General features: G+C 33.8%; 2 protein-coding genes across 6 annotated transcripts in view; one reads left to right on the plus strand and one right to left on the minus strand.

Annotated features, from left to right (window-relative positions):
* The window catches only part of LOC101892653 (troponin C), a 519,923-nt gene that overhangs the window by 426,994 nt on the left and 76,277 nt on the right, over positions 1 to 16,652 (minus strand). The window lies entirely within an intron of this gene.
* The window catches only part of LOC101897106 (diacylglycerol kinase 1), a 272,567-nt gene continuing 257,652 nt past the window's right edge, over positions 1,738 to 16,652 (plus strand). For 3 of the 5 annotated variants that reach the window (XM_059130997.1, XM_059130998.1, XM_059130999.1), the window contains exon 1: positions 9,116 to 9,808. The gene's annotated coding sequence lies outside the window, so the exon portion shown is untranslated. Of the gene's footprint in view, positions 2,880 to 9,115; positions 9,809 to 16,652 lie in introns of those variants that run through there. The other 2 variants (XM_005183423.3, XM_059131000.1) reach the window with 2 other exon arrangements.

The following is a 16,652-nucleotide window of genomic DNA, read 5'->3' on the forward strand; positions in this document are numbered from 1 at the left end:
AAACAAACGTTGTTTTTATAAACAAGTAAAAAAGCTGTAAGTTCGGTCGGGCCGAACTTTGAATACCCTCCACCATTTGGAACGAATTTGGCAATTCTTAAAAACAATAAAATCCGTTAAAAATTGTGTCAAAATCTTAAAAATACCGAATGTAGCTGCTATATAAGGGTCTATACGACGACATGAACCTGTGTAGGTAACATATGTCATAAGCCATTACAATATTCAAATGCGAAACTTAAAAAAATCGGTTATAATGCCGATAAAATCAAAATGCCGAATATCGGGGGCTCTACGAAGACGTGGACCTGCACAGACAATTTTATGTCTTAGGCCGTAGTATCCATTATGAACTTCAAAGACCAAAATTGCTAAAAAAATTCGCTAAAATCAGCAAAATACCGAATATCGGGAGGTACCGTTATATGGGGGCTTAACGAAGAGGTGGACCTGCACAGACAATTTTCTGTCTTAGGCTGTAGTATCCATTACGAACTTTAAATACCAAATTTGAAACAATTCCGGTGAATAAATTCGTTAAAATCATCAAAATACCGAATATCGGGAGGTACCGTTATATGGTGGCTATACGAAGACGTGGACCTGCACAGACGATTTTCTGTGTTAGACAGAAGTACCCATTACGAACTTCAAAAAACAAATTTGAAACAATTCCGGTGAATAAATTCGTTAAAATCATCAAAATACCGAATTTCGGGAGGTACCGTTATATGGGGACTTTACGAAGACGTGGACCTGCATGGCTCATTTTCTGTCTTAGGATGTAGTATCCATTTTGAACTTTAAATACCAAATTTGAAACAGTTCCGGTGTATAAATTTGCTGAAATCATCAAAATACCGAATATCGGGAGGTACCGTTACATGGGGGCTATATCAAAACGTGGACCTACATGGTCCATTCACAATACCAAAAGTCCTGAAGACATAACATACATTTGAGCAAAATTTTATCAATTTACTTCAATTCGTTCGGAAGCTAGAGTGATTTCCAAAGACGGACAGCGGACAGACGGACGGACATCGCTAAATCGACATAGAATTTTATGCTGATCAAGAATATGTATACTTTGTGAGGTCTAAAATGTGTGTTACAAACGGAATGACAAACTTAATATACCTTTCATACTGTGGTGGCGGGTATAAAAACAACAATAAAGTGATTAAGCCTAACCATTTTGCAACAACAAAATACTATGGTATAACGAACAAACAAGTCAAACACTGTTCTTAAATATTTCTCCTAAAACTTGGTCATTGGTCGGAAGTACCAAAACATTTCTGAATTGGTCGGAAATAATCCAAAATCCCTAAAAACAGTTGGAGAACCAACTATTCTTCTGCCAAAAAAAAAAAAAAAAATCTCTTAACAGGATGAGAGAAAGTGTTGGAGAAAGTGTTATTCTCTTCGTGAAGAGATAAAAGAGAAAGTCCCCATCTCTTTGTTTTGCAGTTGTTTGAAGAAGAGCATTTCTCTCACCTTGCGCCAGCGACTACAGCTGTTTGGCGTCTGCAAAATGTGCCACCGTTAGTGTTGTTGTTTTCCTTTGGAGGGTAGATGGATAGATGCTCTTTCCAAGCTAATTTTTCCTATGATAGCCCACTTCGTGTCCATGGAATGACCCATATCCACAGCTGCTGCCGCTGCTGCTGTGTGTGTCGAAGAGCAAGGCAATTTGGTTTCGTTGGCGAAAAGTTTATAAAAGCATTTGTTCGCATGGAAAATATTTCAGTTTCATTGGAGCAGCCGGCGTTAGAAGACGAAAATAAAAACGAAGCAAAGAGAAAAAAAAAAACTGAAATAGAAAATTCAAATACAAAAACAAAAACACACACACACACACACAGATACACACGCGTATAGAAATAATAAAAACAAAACACCCTCACTTTTTCTGTTTTTTTCGGTGGCCAGAGGCATAATAACGGTAGCCAGAACAACAATAACAACAACAACACAATTAAGATATAAAGTAAAGAGAGATGAAAGATTAGAATCGAAGCAAAAAAAAAAAACAAATGAAATGAAATAAAATAGAATAAAACAATAATAACAACAATACTTGACATAAAAAGAAGAAGAAGAAAAATCATCATCATCACCATCGGAGCATTGTCGTTGTTGTCACTTTTGTCGTCGTCGCAGTCGTGGTACGTTGCCGTGTTGCCTTCTTCTCCTCATTGTTGTTGTTATCGTCGTCCCAAAAGATAAAATATCCAAACAACACCAACAAATAATTGTCTCTAAATGATTTAAAAGCCAACGGAGATAGAAAAAAAAAAAAAAAACAAACAACAAAAATAACTTTAATAAAAAATAAGAAACATATTTAAAGAAAAAACGAAAACAACAACAACAAATATTTTAAAAATAAACAATATAAAAAATGCGATGTGAAATGTGTTTGGAAAAAGGAAAATTGTGAAAAAGTGTTACCACAAAATTACGTTTAAAAAAAAAAACACAAATATTGAAAAAAAGAAGATACCTGAAATTATGTATTAAAAAAAAAAACAACAACAACAAATACGAACCCTTGGAATCTCCATCCCCTCGCTTTGCCATCCAATCATCTATTTTGATAACAGCAGTTATCTCCAGAATAGCGAAACACCAGCAGCAGACCTCTGCATCAACAAAAAAATAGCAACAACAACATAACAACACCATAGCCAAACATTGGTGTTTTGCCTTTGGCCTTCTTTTGGTTCTTTGTGGTATCTGGTGGTGTGGTGTTTTAGAGGCTGCAGCAGTGTCTTTACCTACCTCCCGCCAAACTGTCAATCTCCCCTCTCCCCACATTTTCCATTGCATGGTTCCCCTGTCTGTCTCTGAGTGTTTTCTATGTGTGCGTGGGTGTGAGTAAAAAGTGTCTTCATTTGATTTAATTTTTTTTTTTTTTTGTTTTTGATAATCGAATTTTTTTTAATCAAAAAATGGAAAACTTTAATGGACATAAGTTATGAAAAAAGAAAATATGAAAAATGTTTGCAACAATTTTTAAATTTTCAAAATAAGCGCTATAACCGAAATCGGTCGTCAGGCTTAATTCAATAACCAACAATTATAAAAAATAGTTTTCAAATTGATTTGAAGTGTATTTTGTTTCACTGAAGTATTTGGACTGCCATTCAGGCTTCCAATCATTGATAGTATTAGTGATGTGCTCGTGTACTACAATTTTGTGACAGATGTATTCCATTGATCCAATAAAAAAAATAACTTAATTTTACAACAGGAAAAAATAGTAAATAAAATACAAAAAGTAAAAAACACAAAACAACACACGTGATCTGAAAAGTCTCAGGCCGAAAAAAGAAACTAAGGATTTTTTCCCTTTTATAAATTAATAAGTTAAAAAGTCGAAAGTTTGGCGTAAATTTTCTGTGGATTTGAAATCCTCAAAATATTAGGATACATAATATGACTACCTAAAAATAATTCCAAATCAATCAAGGTTAGCTTTTTTTAACTCTCGATTGTTGGGGGTTACAAGTACAGTGTTAATTTAAAAACAGATGCGATTAATCGATTAGTCCTCCTTTCGAATAATCCTCATTTACCTGGTACCAATAATATTTTCTCACAAAGACATCCGCCAAAAAATCTCATTACCAAATAATGAGTTTACTAAGTAAATTTAAGGAGCAGTAACTGATTACAAACAGAAACCCAATCCCTACTTTTAGCATGGGTATGTCATACGGCCAAAGTAGCAATCGTTCTCTTTATACCCTACACCACACTGTGGTCTGTGGGTATTAGGTATTTGTGATTTTTTTTTAATATAGAGAAGGACTCGAGATAGACCCGTAGTTCCTTTTGATGATATGCATAGAATCACATTTTGAATCGATCTATGTATGTCCGTCCGTCTGGTCGTCTGTCTACGTATTTTTGTAAACAAAGTACCGGTCGAATTTATTGTCCTGTCGAGATGAAATTTTGCACAAATCATTTGTTTGGTCGAAATTGAGATATAGCGTCCATATATATCCTCTTCCGATTTAGGTTTTATTTTCCATCAAATATGTAATATAAGTTCAAATAGGTTGAAATTTGGCACATGTGATCAAATATGGCTTAGAAATACCTTAGCCAAATTTTATCGACATCGTTCAGATTTGGCTATAGCTCCAATATATACTTTCACTCGATTTCAACTTCAATGTGCACCAAATGGTTAAGATAAGCCGGAATTGAATGGATTTTGGTACATACGTAGGAATTCATCCTGGATGAAAGTGTATCATATTTTGTGAAAATCGGTCTCATATATTTGTTTCATCCAATTTATTTTTAAGTCATTCACACCCGTAACATGCTCCCCACAACATCCAAATTTCTTCTCAGCAACCAGCTACAACATTTAAATACCTCTGCTAGATTTTATAAAGATCGTTTCCAATTTGCCTGAATAGTATAATATCAAGCCCAAATAGTTGGGCACATTGTTGCATAACAACATTTATGTGAATCGCAAATTCTTCGTGTTTTCTTATTATACCCTACAACACTATGTGTTGGGGGTATTATAAGTTTGATTGGGCCAAAAAATATGTAATACCACGAAATATTGGTTTCCCACATAGGAAAGTATATATGGATCTTTCTATCTCGTCGAGCTGAGTCGATCTAGCATGTCCTTCCGTCCGTCTGTCCGTCTGTCCATGTTAATTTGTAATCACTCTACAGGTCGCAATTATGGCCCGATCTTCACGAAATTTAGAATGGAGGTGGGGTTTGGGCCAGAATAGAACCCTATTGCTTTTGGAGATGATCGCATAATATTTAGGTTGAAATGGACCAAAAACTGAAAAATTTTATGATTTTGCAGCTGCTCTACAGGTCGCAATTATAGACCAATCGAAGCGGAAGTTAGCATGGGGCTAGAACTTAGGGCTGGGCAGAAGCCTTCCAATTTTGATGGTGATCGGGTAATATTTAGTGGGTGAAATAGACCATAACATTTGTGTTATATAAAAGTCAAATTTTCTAATAAACCGCGAATATTTTTAATCCCGGCGAAATCCCAAATAGACGAACGGGTCAAGTCTGACCGTTACGTAGATGCCGATAGTAAATATATCGGATGTATATAGCGAAATATATGCAATGTATATATAGAAAGGAAGGGGATGTTAGCTAGAATGTTTATATCTCAAGAATGGCTAGACCGATTTCGACAAATTTTGTCAATTCAGAATGCCCTCTTAACATAAAAGTATAAAATCTAAAAAATCGCATAAAAATTTGCCTATAATGATGTTAATATAGATTTTGTAGTATTTTGTGACATTTTTTATTTTTTCATATTTTTTATCGCATGCGATTTTTTCAATTTGATTTATAATATTACATTTTACATTTTGTAATATTTTTTCATTTTACAACACAGGTTGGGGTTATTATATACAGATTGCAATTATCTTCACGAAAAAGTAGGGTTAGGCTCAGAATGGCTAGGCTTTTTGTTTTCAATAATATTTTTAGGGGTTAAAATGGACCAACAACTAAAAATGTTCCTGATTTTGCAGCCTTTATAAAGTTAACAAATTGAATCCAAAGGAAATCTCGCATGAAGTCAGAGTTTGGGACAGCGGGTAGAATGGACCACTACTTTTGTGTGTAAAAATACCAACATTACTTACAGGCGATATCCGAAAAACACAAAAGGTGAACTTCTGGCTTGTTTATGAAGAATTCTAGCATTTTGGCTAACCATCGGTATATGTAGCTGTAAAATGGACCACAACAACTAACAGCATGATGGAGTGCGTAAATATTGGGAAAATGTCCTTGTTCAAAACGCTAAGGGTAATATCTGGGCAGTGCTTCATGATATAATTTCAAAAGTGAAATATTCCAAAATGGATTCGGACATAAGGGGGCTTCTAACAAATTGTAGTGTTGTAGGGTATCACATGGTCGGCCACGCACGACTATAGCATTTGCTTACTTTTTTTTGTTATAATATTCGCGTTTAAATGTAAATCCTACAATTTTTCACTTAAATATTATGGCCCATAAATATTATCCCAAAATTCTAGTATTCTGTCCTAAACTCTAGGACAAATTGCTATATTTGACATGGATTTGCCAAGAATCATGAACTATAGAGCAAATGAAAAATATAGCAAAAATTCAATTTTTGGTTCCCATTATCCCCAAATACAAAATAAAATCTGACCCTAACTTTAGCTCCTTACGAAATTTCCTTAGGATTAGACCAAAATTGCAATCTTCAGAGGAACTACATATTACAATGTATAGACGGATAAAAGAAAGGGCGAACACACATAGCTAGATTGATTCGGCTACAGGGTGGGTCTGGAACTATTATTTTGTGGTGTTACAAACTTTTGGTATAATCAAACTTATAATACCCTCACAACACAGTGTTGTAACAAGTCAGGAAAAATGATTTAGTTTATTGACAGATATTTGTCCTCAAGATATGATCCATTTATATACGCCTATATGCAGTATAGTCTTGCAAAAATTAGTTGTAATGAAAAAGCCACGATAAACCAGCAAGTTCTAAAATATTATCACAATTACCGTTTATTAGCAGAAGATTTATGAATATGCTCTTACAAAATATTCTCAAAAAAAAATATCGATAATTTTTTTCAGAAAAATTCCCTGCAAATCTTAAAAAAAGTTCCTAGAAATTCTACGGCTTTGGCCGCACAGAATTTGTTAAAATAATTATTAAAAGTTCCACGTCTCTTTGCCAGGATTTCGTTTATCATTCCGGCTAAATTCGAAATTTTTGTCGAAAAAAATACTCTTAAATTAAATCATATTTGGCCTAAAATGAATAGAAATGTCATTAGATAATTCCTTCACCTATCTGTTATCCAGGTTTTTAAAAATGTTAGATGTATCCTATATATCCCCAACATAACACCACTATAACATTGGAAGCAATATTGTAATTTGATATTTTTGGGAAAAAAGCGGATTATATAATTTTTTATGTTTTGAAAAAAAATTGACCTAATATTGATTCTTGATTTCCTATATCAATATATTTCCTATTGGCAAAACTATTTGGAATCATCCGAATTTAAGATAATCAAGAATTTACTTCACATATTTTGAGTGTTATGAATATTGAAAATAGTACAAGGGGGTTACCGAAATTTTAGCATAGGTAGATGTATTTTGTTCGTTAGTGTTGGAGATACCAGAAAAATTGTAACGAAAAGTCCTATCTTCACAAAATTTTTAACTTTTGTGGGGTAGATACCAGTAGGAGTGAAGGACCGATATATCAACAATAATATTGCGATGTAAAAGGTTTGAAGAAAATCGTGGATTGATGCGACAAGGAGAAAACCAATACTGTCCATTTTTACACCCGACCTACGTCTGGCATAAATCTTGTCTTGTACCATTTGAAACATTTTGGGAATTTCTTAAACTTTATTTAGATATTTATTTTTTTAATTTTCTAATTTTTTGGAGATCGATTACCTGTTCCTTTTCAAAATCGGTTCAAATTATATAAAAATATTGAAAAGTTGGATCAAATCATCAGGAGTTATCAAGTGCATCAGTCGCCCGGACTGACGGACATGGCTAGATCGACTAAACATATCTTGAAACGAATTTCGTCAGAAAGGACCTAAGGTCTAAAACCGATGGTTATTTTTATGACAATTTTTGCAAATTCTAGATGGCTAATAGGCCTCCAAAAATGTCTTTGCAATTTATTTTTGTTATCCTCTGCCTTTGTAGCCATAAATGGCCATGAAAATGCTTTATTTAGCTGTGTCGAAGCCATCAGAGAAAACAAGAAAACTAAGTCATAAATGATTTAAATTAGCTGTATCCCGATTCAGTTATCCACTTTGCATGGATATTCAGCCAGCATGCGGGAATTTACAAAAAAATTCAATGTTGTACTTTATTACAAAGACACAAGATCACTTAGATATTTTCTATTAGATTTTAGTTTTAGAAGATTTTCAACTGAATAAATAAATGCTAGAGGTCATTTTGAAATGAAAACCCTTGAAAAACCGTATATAGAATTATTCCCATTTATATGTTATTCCTATTTATATTTTATAGATTGAAAACTATAAGTGTGTTAAATGATCTGTAGAAAAAAAGCTTATCGCAGAGTTCTTCTATAAACGGAAGAGTTTCAAGAGTTTCTATGACTAGAATATTGGTCATATTCTATAGTTGTTCTACAAGTCTGGATGCCCATTTAGAGGACAAAAATATTTGTGCTTCTGTCGAAATAAGATAATTTATTACGGTTCTTTTTAGGGGTTTCCATAACTAAAATTCATATACGAGATGTAAGCTCTTTTAGAGAACATTTGTGGGGAGATTTTTTTTCTGTTTATACTTTATTAAGATTTCCCTATATAAAAACACACTTCAGACAAGTTCTCTTAACTTAAAGCCTCTTTAGAGAGTTTCTTCAGACGATTATGTTTGATCGATTTTCAAAAAGGCTCCAATAGATAGAAGGACTTGCATGGATGTGCCATATATAGAAGATTTAAAAGGCTGTTTCTTTCAATAAAAAAATATCCTCTGCAAGCTTTTAGAGTTTTTTCATTGGTATAAAACTTTTTCATGGACTTTTGGGTAGAAAAGTAGGACTTCTATAGAAAGAACACATTTAAGAAGCTTTTATGTATATGTTTTATAAATAAAATAAGTTTAAGGGGTTCTCTATGGTACGTAACCTGCAACCTGTTAAAAAAATCAACTATTTCCTGAAACATATCTAAAAAATCTACGTTACTAGACCTTAAAAATATATTTCTAGAATTCGTGTTTCCACCATATTACCGAATTGTTTCCTTTTTAGGTCTATGAGTACTGATTTCTATATATCTTAGCCCTTTTAGTGCCAAAAAATTTATGGAAGGTCAAACAATAAGTTAAGTAAAACTCCTTTGTAAATATTGGAACTCCCATCCAAGTTGGAAACACCAGATCCAAAAGCATCATAAACCTAATTGACGTATTATGCCCAAGATTTTTCAGTTCACGTGTTTACTTAGAAAAAATTAAAAAAAAAAAAAACACACAAAATCACAACTCAAAATACAAAAAAAGAACAAATAAATTACAACGACAATGCAAACAAAAAACCCACTGCATTTATACGTCATTACATGCAATTAAGTACTTGAGTGAGTGTGTGTGTCGCACTACACAATTTTATGTCATAATTCAAAATATGAGAGTCTCTGTGTGTGTTCAACAACAATTTCACGTGCTATATTTTTTTCATAATTGTTCTTCAAAATAAATAAAAAACAAAAAATAAAACTCACATTGTTTCCTCAAATAAAATTCTCAATTGTTTATTTTCGGTCCACAACAACAGTGTGTGCGTTTTTCGGTTTTTTTTTTTTTTTCAAAACAATAAATTCATGTAATAATAAAAATAAAAAATAAAAAGAATAGTAATAATACTGAAACAAGAAATATAAATATTTACAAACAATAACCGCAAAAAAAGCTTTACCAAAATAACAACAGCAGCAACAACAACAGCCACAAGAAAACAATAGTCATACATTTTTCAAATGCAGCAGCGGCAGCATCATCTTCGTCATCGACATCAACAAAATTAGCAGCAGTGGCAGTAAAAACGTCAGCCGCAACAACAGCATCAGTGCAGTGCTGGAGCAATAACAATAACAACTAGAATAGCAACGTCATCGGCGCTTCCAAAATTTAATTGTTTTTCTCCAGCGTGTTTTAGTTTCCCGCTATTACTATAAACAACAGCAACAACACACACCAGGTGAATTATTGTCTTGAAATAATGGGAGGAAGGAATCATTGATAATTATAATGTGCAGTAGGAAATAGGTGAAAAGTGCTGACATATGGATGAAGGTATCGGCCAGTTCTGCCGATATTTAAACACCTCGGACTTTTTACCAATATCAGACCATTCGAAAAAAAGAAGATTTTGACGAAAGTTCCTTCTTTTTTTGGAAGATATCATCTATAATTGCAAGTACGAATATTTTAAGTATCTGTTTTGGTAGGAGAGCCTTAGAAGAATTTAGTTGATATTTCTTCGTTCCAGCGGTCTGTTTTTTTCTGAGGACATTTAAGGAAAAAAGAGGTTCCAAAGGTCTTCAAAGATAATACCCTATTTTTATTTTTTTTTCTGGCAGAGAATATTTTTTGGGGTTTCTATCGGAATAAAGTAGTTTCTGTGGGGGTTTTCTATAAACAAGGCCTTGTAGAAGCCCTTCACACAAGATTTATATCGATGAAATTTTTTTAGACGACATTTGACGTTCTGGAGGAATATTTTTGTTTTCTTGAAAAAAATCTGCTCTAAGGTTCCACACATAGAAAAAATAATCTTAAAAGAATTATTAAAACATTTTAGTTTTTTTTTTTTTAAATCCAAGATTTTTAAAATTTCTTTTCATCATTTGATGCGGTTTTTGACCCTAGGCCTCTTTAAATTAAATCTGTTTCATGACATTTGGGGTCGATCAAGGGGTTTCCTTTCGTCTCTCTGACTGGTTGGATGGTGCGCCCGATAACTTTTGAAGTGAGTATCCAATTTTGTCCAAACTTGGTGCATCGTAATTATATTATTAAAATTTACATTGACTTGGGAGATGGACAATATCAATCCACTCCTTCAAGTACCTACCCCGTAAATGGTCAATATTTTTATAGAAAACAATTTATCTCATAGAAAAAGAAGGGATCACCCATTTATGATCAAACTTTGCAAATCCTTATATTAGCATCAGTGCCAGTGCCACGTTGATAATATCGGTCCACTCTATCAAGTACCTACTCCACAAAGGGACAACATTTTTAATATCCACATGGCTCATAAAATACGAAATGAGCATCTGATTCTTCTCAAACTTCAGACATTTTAAAAAATTTACAAACACAAAATCTGGTGTGCTCACTCTTTCTGGTACCCCTTGTGGGGGAGGGCCAACATTTCGACTAACCAAAACTCACATAAAAGGCGAAATAAGCATTAAATTCTTCACAAAGTTCACTTATCCCAAGAAATATATTCGTTAAAAGTCGACTTTTATACCTTTGACTATCCTTGAAAAATATTGGTAGGTCCTTAAAAATATTTTTTAAAAAATCCAAGTTTCTGATTTGGTTGGTACTTACAAATATTCTTTAAAAAATCCACGTTTGTGGCTTTGAAGGTCCTGGAAATTATTCTTTAAACAATCTACGTTTGTGGCTTTGAAGGTTCTGGAAAATATTCTTTAAAAAATCCACGTTTGTGGCTTTGAAGGTCCTGGAAATTATTCTTTAAACAATCTACGTTTGTGGCTTTGAAGGTCCTGCAAAATATTCTTTAAAAAATCCACGTTGTTGACGTTGATGGTCCTTGAAAAATATTCTTTAAAAAATCCGCGTTTGTAGCTTTGAAAGTCCTGGAAAATATTGTTTAAAAATCCACGTTTGCGGCTTTGAAGGTCCTTGAAAAATATTCTTTAAAAAATTCACGTTTGTGACGGCTGTAGTCCTTACAAAATATTCGTTGAAAAATCGACTTTTGTGACTTTGAAGGTCCTTAAAAAATATTCGTTGAAAAATCACGTTTCTGACTTTGAAGGTCCTTAAAATATATTCGTTGGAAAATCACGTTTCTGACAAGGATAGTCCTTGAAAAATATTGTTAAAAAAATCCACGTTGGTGACTTTGAAGGTCCTTGAAAAATATTCTTTAATAAATCCATGTTGGTGACTTTGAAGGTCCTTGAAAATTTTTCTTTAAAAAATACACAAGCCACAAGGATGGTCCTAAAAAATATTATTTAAAAAAACCACGTTTGTGATTTTGAAGGTCCTTGAAAAATATTCTTTAAAAACCCGACGTTGGTCACTTTGAATGTCCTGGAAAAATATTCTTTAAAAAATCCACGTTGGTCATTTTGAATGTCCTTGAAAAATATTCCTTGCAAGATCCTCGCTTGTGGCTTTGAGGGTTGGGATGAAAAAATTCGTTTAAAAATCAACGTACCTCGATAGTCCTTGAATTTTTTTTTTTAAATCCCCGATTAAATTTTGGAAAAAATCTCTGAAAAAATATCCTCATTCGAGGATTTGATGATCCTTAAAATATTATTTTAAAAATCCACATTCGATTAATCGCAAAAAGCATTTTTGGGTTTTATGGTCCTCTAAATATACAGGGTTCCAACTTGGATGGCCTTTCAAAAAATATTTTTTTTTTATATCAATGTTGTGGAATGCATCTTCCAAGAAAAAACTTGCTTAAAATTCACATTTGTAGTTCGGATTGTCCTTGAAAATGTTCTTTAAAAAATCCTAGTTTATGGCTTGGATGTTGTCTGTCTTAAAATGTCTTAAAAATCTCTTTTTGTGGCTCTGATCGTCCTTGAAAAATGTCCTATCTACATGTTCATGGCTTGGATGGTTTATTCTTTATTATTTCTTATTCTTTACAAAATCCATTTTGGTCCTAAAAAAATATTCTTTTAAGGTGGATAGATTTTATGGATTTGAATGTCCTTGAAGGTTTTTAAATATATTCTATAAAAATCCACGTTTGTGTCTGCAATGGTGCTTGAAAGATACTGTTAAGAAAATTCACGTTTCTAGCTTTGATCGTTCTCGAAACGTATTCTAAAAATATTCTTAAAAAATCCTTGAAAATGCCACTCATAAAATATCAATAGAAAGCTTCTTTACTTGGAGTTGCCTTAGTTGAGTTGTTATTCTATTCCCTAAATACAAATACAATTATTATCGACCTCATTTTTCGTTAGTTTATTTTGTCTAATTCTCCAGGTGAAATATTTGGTCGGGCGATAAAATCGGCTACCGCCGTCCATTGCCTTTTTATTACTTTTTATTTGAGTTTTAATGAGTAAAAGCCATATAAAATGATTTTTTGTTTATTTATTTAAAAAAAAAATAATCGGCTGTCTATTGCAAAATGTGGTGTGGGTTTTTTTTTTCAGTATTTCACTGGAAGCAATAGATTTTTAAATAAAATATCCAATATTATTGTCAAATAGTAAAGGCAAAAATAAAAAAAAAAATAAGACGATTTTGATAGTTCCAATATTTATATGACTTTTTATTTATTTTTTCCTAACTTTTCAAGGTAATTTTGAGTTTCATATAGCCGGCGCTTATCTTCTTTTATAGATTTTATTTTTTCTTTGCTCTCTTTGCATTCTGCCTCACATTACTTAAAATCTGGCCTTTGTCCCGCATTCTACAACTAGATTTTGATTATTCTTTTTTTTTATTCTTTAATGTGTTTCACATAATATTTGTTTTTAAAAATAATATCTTGTCTAACATTTGTGCAAACATCCGCACTCACAACAAACTTCCAGGCAACGCAGTAGGAAAGAGAGAAAAAGAATTGCTTTTAAAGAATTGCAAACACACAACGAGAACATCTCCGAATGTAAATATTTACTTCAGCAAAATTTATTAAAGTTAACATTTTTCAAGCAGGAATACTACGCCTCAGGGTTCAATTCTTAGGATTAACACCAATATTTTTTGTGTATATAAAAGTTGATATAACATATTTTAAATTTGTTTTCAAAAATTTCTGATGTGAAAAAGGTAGCAAAGAAAATAATAACTTCATAAATCAATATTATTTTTAAAGCCATCATCTAATATCTGACTAAATTAGACAATTTTGAAAGGGGCTCTAAAAAAGTGGATATGGAGCTTTAAAAGAATGCCCTAAATACATCAATGTACAGGTTGAGATAAACAACTGCAACAAAATCAAACGCCATAATTTTTACATTTTTTTTTTCAATTTTATTGAACGAAAGCAAAAAAAAATCGGAAATAGCATCAAATTTTTGAATAAGTTTAGATTTGTTCGAATTGGTCACCTTTGGCACCAATTATGGCCTTCAAACGGCCAATGAAACCGTCACAAGCTGTCCGAATGATGCTCTGCGGTATTTTGACCCATTTCCGGGGAAGCGCTTGCTTGAGGTAATCGACACTTCGGTATTTTTATACCATCCACCATATTATGGAGGACATATTAACGTTGTCATTCCGTTTGTAACTCCTCGAAATACTCATGTCAGACCAAATTCTTGATCAGCGTAAAATTCTAAGTCGATTTAGCCATGTCCGTCTGTCTGTCTGTCCTCCCGTCTGTTGTAATCACGCTATCTTTTGAACGAATTGAGATAGAAGGCTAAAATTTTGCATACGTGTTTATTTTTCCAGTAGGCAGGTTAAGTTCGTAAATGAGCCATGTAGGTCCACGTTTTCATATAGCCCCCATATAACGGTACCTCCCAAAATTTGGTATTTGGATGATTTTAGCGACATTATTTACCGGAATTGTTTCAAATTACGTATTTAGGGTTCGTAACGGGAACTACAGTCTGTAACAGAAAATTGTCTATGCAGGTCTTCGTATAGGCCCCATATTTCAGTACCTCCCTATATTCGGTATTTTGACGAGTTTAGATACACTACGCACCGAAATAGTTTGAGACGTCGTATTTGACGTTCGTAATGGTTGCTATAGCCTTTAACACAAAATTGTATATGCTTGTCCAGGTCTTCGCACAGCTCCGATATAAGGGTACCTCCCTATATACGATATTTTGATGATTTTAGGTACATTATTCACCGTTTATTTCAAGTTTCGAATTTGAATATGGTAATGGCTTATGACAAATAAAGCCTATGTAGGTCCACGTCGTATAAACCCCAATATAACGGCAATATTCGGTATTTTTACAATTTTAACAGAATTTTTTAAGGATTTTTTTTTGGAAATTTCCAAATTCGTTCCAAATGGTGGATGGTATTCAAAGTTCGGCCCGACGAAATTACTGCTTTTTCACTTTTTTACGCCCAACCTTGCTCTCCAAAATACTCCAGACACCCTTCGCTAGAAATGAAGCGAGGAACCTCATTTTGTAACCATTCTAGGGGGGGGGGGGGGGCGCGTGCTGAGTGCGATGGTGCTGAGTCCTGTTGGAAGGTCCAAGGTCTGCGGCCAGAATGTTTGCAGGCCCCAGGCTTTAATATACCCTCCATAATATTTTCGAGGTAACATTCGGCATGTATTCTGATGCCACGGTCGATTAATATGAAAGGAGAGCCACCATCGGCTGTTATGTCGGCCCACACCATCACCATGGCTGGCGCTTGAGTTCTGGTGGCCAAACGAAGGTGACCTCTTTGGCAAGTAGACACGACCATTTTGTTTGTTTACAAACTTCTGGACAACGAATGTTTTCTTATCGAAGAAAACTAAATTCGCCAGTTCACCACTTTCAGCCAAGCGAAGCAACTCTTTAGCTCTTTTGAGTCTATTTATACCCTACACCACAAGGTGGTCAGGGTATTATGTCTTTGTGCATTTGTTTGTAACAGGCAGAAGGAAACGAGATAGACCCATAGTTCCTTTTGATGATCTGCATAGAATCACATTCTGAGTCGATTTATGCATGTCCGTCCGTCCGTCTCTCCATATATTTTTGTAAACAAAGTACAGTTCGCATTTATTGCCCTATCCCGATGAAATTTTGCACTAATCATTTGTTTGGCCCAAGGTCGAACCCTATTGAGATTGGAGATAATCGGTCAAAATTTAGATATAGCTCCCATATATATCTTCGTCCGATTTGCCTTTTATTGTGCACCAAACGTGTAATGTCAGTCCGAATAGTATGGAATTTTGCACGTACGATCAGATTGGCCCTGAAAATAAGTATACCAAATTTGATCGAAATCGGTTCAGATATGGGTATAGCTCCCATATATATTGTTCATCCGATTTGTTATTTTTGTCCTCCGCAGCCGTAATATGCACTCTGTAACAACAATATTTGGGAAAAAAATATCACAAATACAGCTCAGAAATACATTTGCTAAATTTTATCGAGATCTGTTCAGATTTCGATATAGCTCCCATATATAACTACGTCCGATTTACCTTTGATTGTGCACCAAACGTCTAATATTTGCCCAAATTGGATGAAATTTGGCTCTTACGACCGAATTGAGTCTGGAAGCTAGTATGTCAAATTTGGTGAAGATCGGTGCAGATATAGCTATAGCTCCCATATATACTGTTCATCCGATTTGTCATATTTGTTATCCACAGCCGTAATATGCACTCCCTAACAACGATATTCAGGGAAATATATCAAATATAGCTCAAATACATTTTATCGACGCCATTTTTCGGCGACTCGGGTTTCGATCAAGTGGCTTCTTTACTTTTCGAACTATTTCTGCTGATGTTGCTGTTTTCTTCCGTCCACTTCTTTGACGTCGGGCTACGCTATCAGTATCACGGTAACGAGCGATGGTACGAGACACAAAAGATTTATTCACATTTAAATGCTGGAGTGCTCTAACGATAGCCACTTGTGGTTTTCCCGCCAGATATAAAGAAATCACACTATCACGCTAAAATTCCATCACAAATAACTTTTTTTCTGGAAAATTCTCTCCAAAATGTTTCTGAAGGCTTGTAAACAATACAATAAGCTGTCACTGGAATAATTTGAACAGCTTTCGGACGAGTGGCTTAGAAATAACAGCAATCTGAAGTTGGTTGCAGTTTTTTCATCTCACCCTGTAGATGTGTTTATAACGTC

The sequence above is a fragment of the Musca domestica genome, unplaced genomic scaffold (genome assembly GCF_030504385.1).
Source record: "Musca domestica strain aabys unplaced genomic scaffold, Musca_domestica.polishedcontigs.V.1.1 8, whole genome shotgun sequence".
In the NCBI taxonomy this organism is placed as follows: Eukaryota; Metazoa; Arthropoda; class Insecta; order Diptera; family Muscidae; genus Musca; species Musca domestica.